General features: G+C 46.8%; 1 pseudogene; it reads right to left on the bottom strand.

Annotated features, from left to right (window-relative positions):
* Positions 1–3,617: 3,617 nt before the first annotated feature.
* Positions 3,618–4,097, bottom strand: LOC101389802 (large ribosomal subunit protein uL23 pseudogene; annotated as a pseudogene).
* Between the last annotated feature and the right edge of the window lie 5,757 nt (positions 4,098–9,854).

Raw genomic sequence — 9,854 nt, 5'->3', positions numbered from 1 at the left:
AATAAACATATAATCTAATTGGATTATTGATTTTGGTTGTAGGCTTGCCTCCCCACTGGAGTAGGCCTGTTTATCAATTAGGAGTGTGTTCACCTGCAGGTAATAGAAAGTCCAGGACCAGTGGCTGGAGCCAGTAGACATTTTCGCTCCTTACACGGCAGGAAGTCTGGAGGTGAGTGGATACTGGTATTGCTTCCGCTGCTGGACGGTGGTGCCAGAGACCTGGACTCTTGCTCTTTTTCATTTTCTACATCCTAGTGCTGTGGCCTCATGATTGCAGGATGCAAGATCGTCATCCCCAGGCCTCAGGTCACCAGCAAGGCAGGAGGAAGGGGCATAGGGAAGCAGAAGGCCTGGGGTAGACAGCTAAGTCTGCCCTTTTTATCAAGAAAGCAGACTCTTCCCAGAAACTCCACCTGGCAGATTTCTCCTCGTACCTCAATGGCCAGAACTGGGTCATGTTACCACCCCTAAGTTGCAACGAATCTGGGGGGCAGGATTGTCACGTCTGGTTTAGTCCAGTCAAAGGCACGTTGCTACCCCAAGTGAAATCAACAAAAATGTGTATAGCAACAGAGGAGTGTGGGGTGGGTGTTGGGCACACAATGAACACATCTGCCATTCCTGAAATTCGTCGTTAATGCCCTAGTGCAGTGCCTAGCACACAAGGATGCTTAAGACATGTGTGTTTGGTTGGGTTGATTTCAGAAGCTCCCCGGGTGGGGAGACAGAGCTGGACTGTGAATCACAGAAATGGGGGTCTCAGTCCCGGCCCTGCCACTCCCAGCTGTACGGTCTTGAACAAGCCACTGAACTTTTTCAAATTTCAGTTTCCCAGTTCTGTAAAATGGGACGAATTCCTCTTCAATTAGGATAATGTCAGCGAAAGCAGTTTGCAAAGGACGAGACAGATATTAGTCAAAACCGCTATACCCATGGAGCCCCAAAAGGTTGAGCTTTCTCCTCAAATCTCAAATCCTCTGCTCCTCTTCCTGCCCTGCTCTCCGTAATGGCCCTTGAGACCTCAGAGATTCCAGGGGAGAATTGAGATAGAGTCTACCCTTCTGCCTGGACTTTATCCTCACCTCCTTCTGAGCGTCATGTGGCCAAATGCTGTGATTCTCCAACTTTTTTCCTCTGCTCGTAGCACAATTCTAGAGCCTGGAGCCTTGGGCGGAAGCCGCATGTATCCCACGGATTCTGCCTCGGCCAGCACATGTCACAGGGTTACCAGGGCTGTTCACTTCCTTGACCTTGCTCTCTACCACTCGTGAGTCAAAGCTGTGCAAATTCATCCAGTGGCCCCTGTGAAGGGCTTCACCGGACACCACTGCGGCTGGACATTGACTTCCACACAGCGACCCAGAAGAACTCCCGACTTCTTTCTGTCACTCTCTGTCCTCATCTTCTCCTTCCCCTTCCTGTGACTTTCTAATGTGCCAAGACCTTCCCTGTCTTGACATAATCACTTGACCCTACTGGCTTTAGCTTTTTAACTGTAGTTCCTTTTCTTTTCCCTTATTTCCAGTGCACTCATCCACCCACCTCAATGCAGCTGCATTCCCCATCACTTCCAGGAAATAAACGACCTGCCGAGTGCCAGCGCGCTGGGAGGCGTTAGGTCTCCCGTTCCTGGTGCTCTCTGTGGCATCCACGCTCCCTGACACTTCCTTTAGCCACTTGTTTCTCATCTTCTCCACCTGTCACCCCATCCTCCAGCTGACCCTTGAATGCTGGCGTGTCCGCTATTTGGACCTCACCCTATTTCTGTTCTGGATACCCACTCCACCTAAACAGTCGCTTCTACCTCCACTTGTTGATGTCACCCAGATTGATATTTCCAGCTTAGGTCTCTGTCTTCAGAACATGCTTTACCAATGTGGAAGCTGAAACGCACAGAGGTGCAGTGATATGTTGATGTTCACACGGCTGTGAAGCGCATGAGGATTAACTGCAGCCGTTTATTTCACTGACTTGCTCTCGTATGTCTGTAGGGAGAGGAGAGGAGGGCAGAGCAAGGGACTAACATATGTTGAGAGCTCACCACGTGCCAGGGACCAACTGGGCTGGCCCTTTTGCGTTATCTCATGGACTCCTTCATTATTTCATCGTCTCTGTTTTACAGATGAGGCAACTGAGGATGAGGGAGGTGGAATACATCAGCTTCGGTTGCACAGCTGGTAAGTGGTGCAGCCGGGCTTACCGCTCAGGCCTCTGACACCAAAGGTTAGGGTACTTTCTTTTTCATTACTCTCTGTCTCTCTCTCTTTAAAAATCCAGACTTAGACAGATGGCCTTTTCAATCCAATTAGTCCAGACCATGCGAGCTTTAAGGCCATCTTTTGGGACAGGACCCTGATGGGAATAGCTGCAGTGTGGGCCCACGACCCCGCAGCAGACACAGACACCGTCCCGAATTAGTCTGGCTCAGCAGATGCAGGCTTGGGTGTCAGAGGACGCGGGACGTCATGCAGTGTCAACCAGGAATACCTTGGGCTGGCTCCAGTGAGGTCCAGGGCCAGCAGGACACGGAGAAAGCCATAGTAAATCTGCTCTCTGCGGTCGTCCCTTCCTCGTAAGCTGGGACTCAGAATGTCCTGGAATTACTTGGCTGGTTCTAAGTGCAGGGGAAGGAAGGAGTTAATCCTCCTGGCTGGGCCTTGTGCAAGAAGCCATGTGCTTTGGTTATTAAAGTCTGCCCAACGTGGGAGGGAATTAAATGGGCCCTTCCTGGAGCCCAGTTAAACAGTAGAAATAGTTTTCTCTTGCTCAAGCACAGAGGGGGGTTGGAGGCCTGCGTGCAGGTTTAAGATGGCCGGTGACAGCCTTGCAGGTCTTGTCTGCCACATTCTTCTCCTCATCCGGCAAGACTCCCCCCTGTGCTGTTTCCTAAATCAGACTTCTGCTGAGAGGGTCTTGTGCTGACAAAACCTCTGAATTGCCTTTTAAAATTGCCCTAATTTTTTCTTTCTCATTTGATGGCCATTGTCATGAACAAAGATTTCAAAATTCACAATACACCAAATAAAAACCCAGCCAAAAAAAACCCAACTAATTTTGATGTGTTGATTTAACATTTTTAACATTCTAAAATCACCCACTTTCGTCTTGCAAAGAAAGCTCTCTGGACGAGGCATAAACACAATTTTAAATCATTAGAAAACAAATGACAGAACAAAAACACAAACCACAAAAGAAAAAAAATGATAAATTCTACTTCATCAAAATGAAAACTTATGCTGTTTGAAAGATGCTATTAAGGAAATGAGATGACAAGCCGCAGACTGAGAGAAAATATTTGCAAGACAAACGATCCAATTAAGAAATGGTCAAAAGACTTTTTATAAACACTTTACTAAAGAAGATATACAAATGGCCAATAATTTTGTGAAAAGATGCTCAGCATTATTAGCCGTGAGGGAAATGAAAATTAAAACCACAATGAAATACCAATACGTAGACACCAAAATGACTAAAATTAAAAAGACTGACAATGCCAACTGCTGGTGAGGATTTAGAGCAACTGGAATTCCTGCACATTGCTGATGGGTATGCAAAATGGTAGGATAACTGCATTTTTTTTTAAGATAGTAAAAAAAAATTTATCATATTTAGAATTAGTCATCTGGACTCAGTTTGGTTGATCCCAATTTTTTTGCGACATCCAAAGTATTGTAGTCCAGGATTGAATGCACGCCTTCTTCTCTCCGTGAGACCCGGACAGAGTGTTGGCTTTGGCCAGTCAAGGTCTTAGAGCTTCTTCACAGCCTGATTGATCTGGTGTTTGTCGGCCTTGATGTCCATGATGAACACCTGTGTGACCCTGAGCTTCATGGCCAACTTCATGGTCAGGGGGAACTTGATGACGGCATAATTGTCAAGCTAGTTTTTCATGGGGATACTCTTCCGAGGTTACTTGGGCTGCCTTTGGAGCACATTGCTTGGGCTGTTGGCAGGTAGGTGACACGTGCATCTTCATTGTTTTGGTGGCTTTGGACACCTTTCAGTGCTGTCTTCCTCATCTTCAAAGCCTTTGCGCTGGATTAGGTTTTGGTAGAGACCAGGGCTTCCTTTTTCACTTTCAGTGCCATCTTCATAAAAATCTGGGAAACCACTTTGGAAAACAGTTTGGCAGTTTCTTATGAAGTCAAACATATGCTTTCTGTATGACCCACAAATCCCTAGAAAAATGAAAATATAAGTCCACACATATACCTGTATGTGAATATTCACAGCAGCTTCACTTGTAACAGCTCCAACCTGGAAACAACCCATATGTTCATCGGCTGGTGGACGGATAAACTAATACTGGTACCTCCGTGCACTGGAATGTACTCAGGAAAGGAATAAACTACAGATATATGCAACAACACGAGTGGATCTTAAAATCATTGTGGTTGGTGAAAGAAGTCAGACTTGAAAGGTCGCATACTATATAATCCCAGAAGTATAAGGACAGAAATCAGGTCAGTGGTTGCCAGGGGCTGCAGGGAGGGGAAGGAGAAGGGAGTTGGCTGCCAAAAAACACAGGAGACCTTTCGGAGATGACAGAATGTTCTGTTTCTTGATTGTGCTGGTGGGTACATGACTGCATCTGTCAACACTCATGAAACGGTACTCTTAAAAAGGATCCATTTTGTTGCATGTAAATAATATCTGAAGAAACCCGACTAAAAAATAAGTCATAAGACTTGTTTTGAGCCCAGGCTTTGGAATTGGTGGGTCTGGGTTTGAATCCCTATGTTCCCACATATTATCTTTGTGGCACTGAGCAGATGTCTTGACCTCTCTGAGTGTCCATTGCTACACTTATAAAATGGAGTGTATTGGTTAGGGTAGGCTAACTACGGTAACAAATAGACCCAAATGTATCATGGGGTCAAGAAGGGTGCTTTTTTTTTTTCCTTTTTTGGGTGAGGAAGATTGGCCCTGAGCTAATGTCTGTGCCCATCTTCCTCTACTTTGTATGTGGGATGCCACCACAGCATGGCTTGATGAGTGGTGTGTAGGTCAGCACCTGGGATCCGAATCTGTGAACCCTGGACCTCTGAAGCAGACTGTGCAAACTTAACCACTACGCCACCAGGCTGGCCCCAAGAAGGATGGTTTTGGTTTATAAAACAGTCTAAGGTGGTTCCAAGTTGGTAGTGGCTGTGCTCCATGCAGTTATTTGAGGATACTGGCTTCCAGTGGCTTTGTCATCTTAAATATGTGGCTTCCAAGGTCACCCTGGGGGTCTTTTCAGCCAACCATTTAAATGGAAGTTAAAGAGTGCATGGAGGTCTCATGGGCCAGGTCTGAGTAATACCTCCATTCATATTACACTGGAGAAAACTCAGCCACACCTAGCTGTAGGGCAGGCTGGGAAATGTAGTCTAGCTGTGTGCCCAGGAAGAAGAGAAGAACACGGGCTTTGGTGAGCAGCAGGCAAATGGGGATAAAAGATCTGGCACAGAATAGAATGCAATAAGTGGCAAGATGGTTAGTATGAATCTCAGTCATTACATCTGAATGATATTATCCCAGCTTCAATAATTATTATTATTATTGATGTTATAGAACAGGGGCCCCAGATTCAAATGCCTACAGGGACCAAGAATATGAAATAACTGTGAATTTGGCCTGGGTTATAAAAACAGGGAGTGGTGCGGTCTGTAGCTGAACTAGAGAGGGCGTATCCTGCCTAATGGCCTATCAATTCCCCCACATTGTAAACTCCTGTGTTGGGTGAATAAAATGCATGTGTGAACCACCTATGGAGACTTACAACAAAGTTTTATATCCTGCATATGGTTGATGGTCAGTCAGTGAGGCAGATTCTCTTTGTAAGTTGGCTACTTAAATCCATTCTTCCATTTTTCCTCTTACTAGAATTGTAGCTGGGCATGTGGACAGACAGTTAGACTGCCTTCCCATCATTCCTGGCAGTTAGGTTGACCATGTGCCTGAGTTCTTGCCAGTGGAAGTTACGTGTGCCACTTGTGGGTCTGAGACTTAAGGCACTGGGCAAACATCTTCCTTGCTCTGAGAGCTGGAACCCAGCTGTGATGGTGACCCAAATTTACCATCAGACAGCAACAATATTCTAGTCTAGGAGATGGTGGAGCACCAAGCTGTGGGACCCTGGGTCCCTGAATGACCACATGGAGCAGAGCCTCATCAATGACCTGGACAGCTCGTCTCAGGACTGTTTCATGAAAGAGAATCCTCAGTATTGTTTAAGCCTTTGCATTTTTGGATCTCTTTGTTCCAGCAGCTCAGTCTTCACCTAACTAATATGGTCAGACTCTCACTCGCTAAATGACTTGCCCCTCTCACCAGCTTCATTGCTTCTGCGATTCTGTTCCAGGTCTCAACTAAATTCAAAATCTCTACCTGTCAGAGGCCTTCAAGGTTGCTCATAAATTGTTAAAACTACTGATTGTGGAAAATAAGAAAGGTCCAATCAATCAATCATTTGGCCAATCAAAGAACATGTTTATAAATTGTTTATTTTCAGCTTAGGAACGAGGAGCATGCATCTCAGGAAAAGGAGAAGGGAAGGAAGCTCCTTTACTGAGCATGTCTGATCCGCTAGGTCCTGGACCGGGCATCTAGAGATGCAATCCCAGGTTCATCCCCATAAGAGTCCGACCACAGAACTGCTGTTACGTTACATTGCAGATGAAGAAACTGTGGTGCAGAGAGATAAGGTAGCTTGGCCAGTACATGGCACGGAGTCAAAGGAATAGGCTCAGACCGTGGTGGTGTAAAGGAAATGGGCCTTCCACCGGCTGAGAGCTGCCCACCGCCTTTTGCGGACTCCCTCCTGGAGATGGGAGCCTGATGAGGCTTGGATGTTTACGGGAGCAGGTGAGCAGAGCTTCCAAAATTGCAAATCTGATCATGTCTTGCGCTTGTTTTCATCCCTTCAATGGGTCCTGGCTGCCTTTCAGAGAAAACTCTCAATCATTAGTAGCTTGGCGGTTGAGTCTTCAGTCACCTGAGCTCTATCTTCCAGCTTCACCTGTCATCATATCCCTTTTATATTGTTCATGGTCTCGTTATTCCCTTGGCTCTTGCCCTTGCTGTCCCCTCTTCTTACACCTTCCTCCCCTTTGCTGACTCCTCCTCACGTTGCAAGATGTGGACATCACCTCCTCCAGGAAGCCTTCTCTCCCACGAACCCTCTGCACTTGCTGAGCAACTGATTAGCTATGTGACTCTGTGTAAGTTATGTACTTGCTGAGCAACTGATTAGCTATGTGACTCTGTGTAAGTTATGTAACCTATTTGAGCCTCAGTTTCCGCTTCTGTAAAATGGCCATGACAATAATCATACTTACACTATAGAGATGTAGTGAGGTGGAAAGAGAGCATCTCTGTAGAGCTCTTCGCCTGGGGCCTTGCTCAGAGTAAGCATTCAATGCACGTTAGCCACTCAGTGCCCTTTAGTGTAGTTCTCTGTTTAAGTCTCTGCCTCCTGGAGGAGATTGGGAACTACTAGAAGACCCCACACAGCATTATCTCTAGCATCTAACCCAGGGCGGGACACAGTAGTGATCAATAAATGCTTGTGTAGGGACCAAAGCTTATGAGCTTCCCTGGCTATTTTCTTCGAGGAAGGCCCAGTAGACTAATTATGTGAATGACTTAATTGGTGTAGTGTTTTACCAACAGTTGTGGTTTGAAGATGCGCGGTGACCTGCGCAAGACCACACAGATGGTGTTTGGCAGAGCAAGGACTTCTGTCCTCTGTGCATGAAGCTTACCTCCCCTACAGCCACCTGATCCACTAAGGTAAGGAGATTTTTTGTTTTGCGGTAGGAGAGAGAGGGGATGAAGAAGGCACCAAGACCCTCTTCTTTCTTTATTTTGTTCTCCGTAGCTCACGTCTGAGACAGTGAATCCTCAGAGAGCAAGTCCGTGTGCTAACAAGAGCAATACCAGCCCCTCTGTGCCCCAGCCCCTGCGTTTTGACGAACTCCTCGTGGCATTATCTTGCTTATCTGCACAGAAATCCTTGGGGTGGGAACTGTCTTAATCTCCATTTTACAGATGAGGAAACTGAGGTTAAGTAACTTGCCAAAGTCACCCTTTGTAAGTAGCAGGGCTGGAATTCAAGCATGGGCTGTGGGACTTCGAAGCCCACACGTGAACCTCTGTGCACTGCTGTCTCAGGCTTTCCAATTCTAGTCACATCCATTACTTAGCACATCTTTCCAGGGCTCCTCCTGGAAAGGGCGTTATGCTATTGTAGAGACACATGATTCCCAGAGGAGGGAACAAAGGAAACCCATACACAACCATCAGCCATCGCTAACACTGGTGCAGTGCTTACTACATGTTAAGTGCTATTCCAGAGACTGTACATGTATTAGACTTCTTTAATTCTCACAATGAACCTTTGTAATAGGTACTAGGATTACTCCTCATTGTTTTCCAGATTGGAAAAGAAAGGGTAATGAGAGTTTGCACAAGAGCACATGGCTCCTACATAGCAGAGCCTGCATTTGAATGCAGAGCATCTATACCGTGCTGCTGTGCAGGGCAGAGTAATGCCAGAGGTAGCATTTGGAATGGGCTTTGAAAGAGAAAAGGCCAAGGGGAGATGGGTGCAGCTGGGGAGACGCCCAATGAGAGGGTATCCAGCAAACCCTTCCTGATTCGATCTCAATTCATATGGTAATCCACGACCCATGTCTCACGTCATCTCTGGGCAGAGGCCTGGAACACCCATGAGAAACTGAGCACAATGGTTAAGCAATGCAACTTCATCTCTTAAGGAATGGAAAATTCTGAAAAGGAAGGTTCTGGGAGTTTGGAGAGGCAGAGCCACAGGTCTGAGAGTTCCTTCCATTTTCTCCCTCTACGCTAAATTTACCCGTCCTGTTTCTCTACCTCTGGGCCTTTTCTGTTGCTTAGACCTATAAACCTGTTGACCTCGCTCCTTGCCCCTCCAATCCCTGTCTGCCGTTCAAGGTGCCTCATTGCCTGTGGCAATGCTCCCTCCCCGATGCAGAGCCAGGTGTCTGTGAGTACCATTATCGGCATCATTCTTGAAGGGCCAGCTGTGCCTGGTGATGTCTGGGCTGTGGAGGCAGACCAACCTGCATTGAAGCGGGTAGAATAATTAAGACAGTGGCTTAGCTAGTCCTGGATTTTACCAGGATCGAAGGTTCGGAGAGGTAAAGTAAATCTCCCCAGGCCACACAGAATATTATTAGAGCATTTTTGTCCTGGTTCTGCTTCAGCAATCCAAGCCTTTAAAATGGGGAGAGTGATATCTTTCAGGGACGGCCTTTCCATCCTTGCTCAAGCGATGTAGACATTAGCCCTCCTCCCCACCCACCCCATTTGACTTTTCAGATATACGTGTCTTCTTTTATGAAACGGTAGGAAATTGGAGGTCAGAGGATCTTCCTTAGAGTATTTCAGTAACCCCTACAGGGCTTGCCCATACAGAAAGACTCAAAAAATGTTGGTTAACAAAACTGCCTTCCAAAAAACATCCAGAGCCAAAGCACAATCCAGAATCCCTGAGGCTGTTTTGGCATTTCAGCTGCGATGTCAAAATGGTGCCCTTGTGGTTCAAAGGGGTCGGCTTTCTGGAAAAACCTGTCACCTGTCCTGGAGACAGAGCCCAGCCCAGCGGAGCAGGGTGCTAGGCAGCCGTCCCAGAGTGAGACCCCATTTTCTCCGCTTAGCTGGTTGGAAGGGAGCTGAATAATCACTTAAGTGCTCGTTGTGACAGGCGCCCGAGCTCCCGGGTTGAGACAGGCGGCCTCAGATGGCCGGGGTATTACTGCGGCTAATTATGTGGATTGCTTCACTGGGAGACTGGAGATATGATCAGGCCCAGGGAGTCCCAGTGG

The sequence above is a fragment of the Ceratotherium simum genome, chromosome 23, assembly GCF_057802395.1.
Source record: "Ceratotherium simum simum isolate JZ-2026a chromosome 23, ASM5780239v1, whole genome shotgun sequence".
NCBI classification, from domain to species: domain Eukaryota; kingdom Metazoa; phylum Chordata; class Mammalia; order Perissodactyla; family Rhinocerotidae; genus Ceratotherium; species Ceratotherium simum.
The sequence above is the reverse complement of the archived record's forward strand: the minus strand, read 5'-3'. Positions and strand labels throughout refer to the sequence as shown.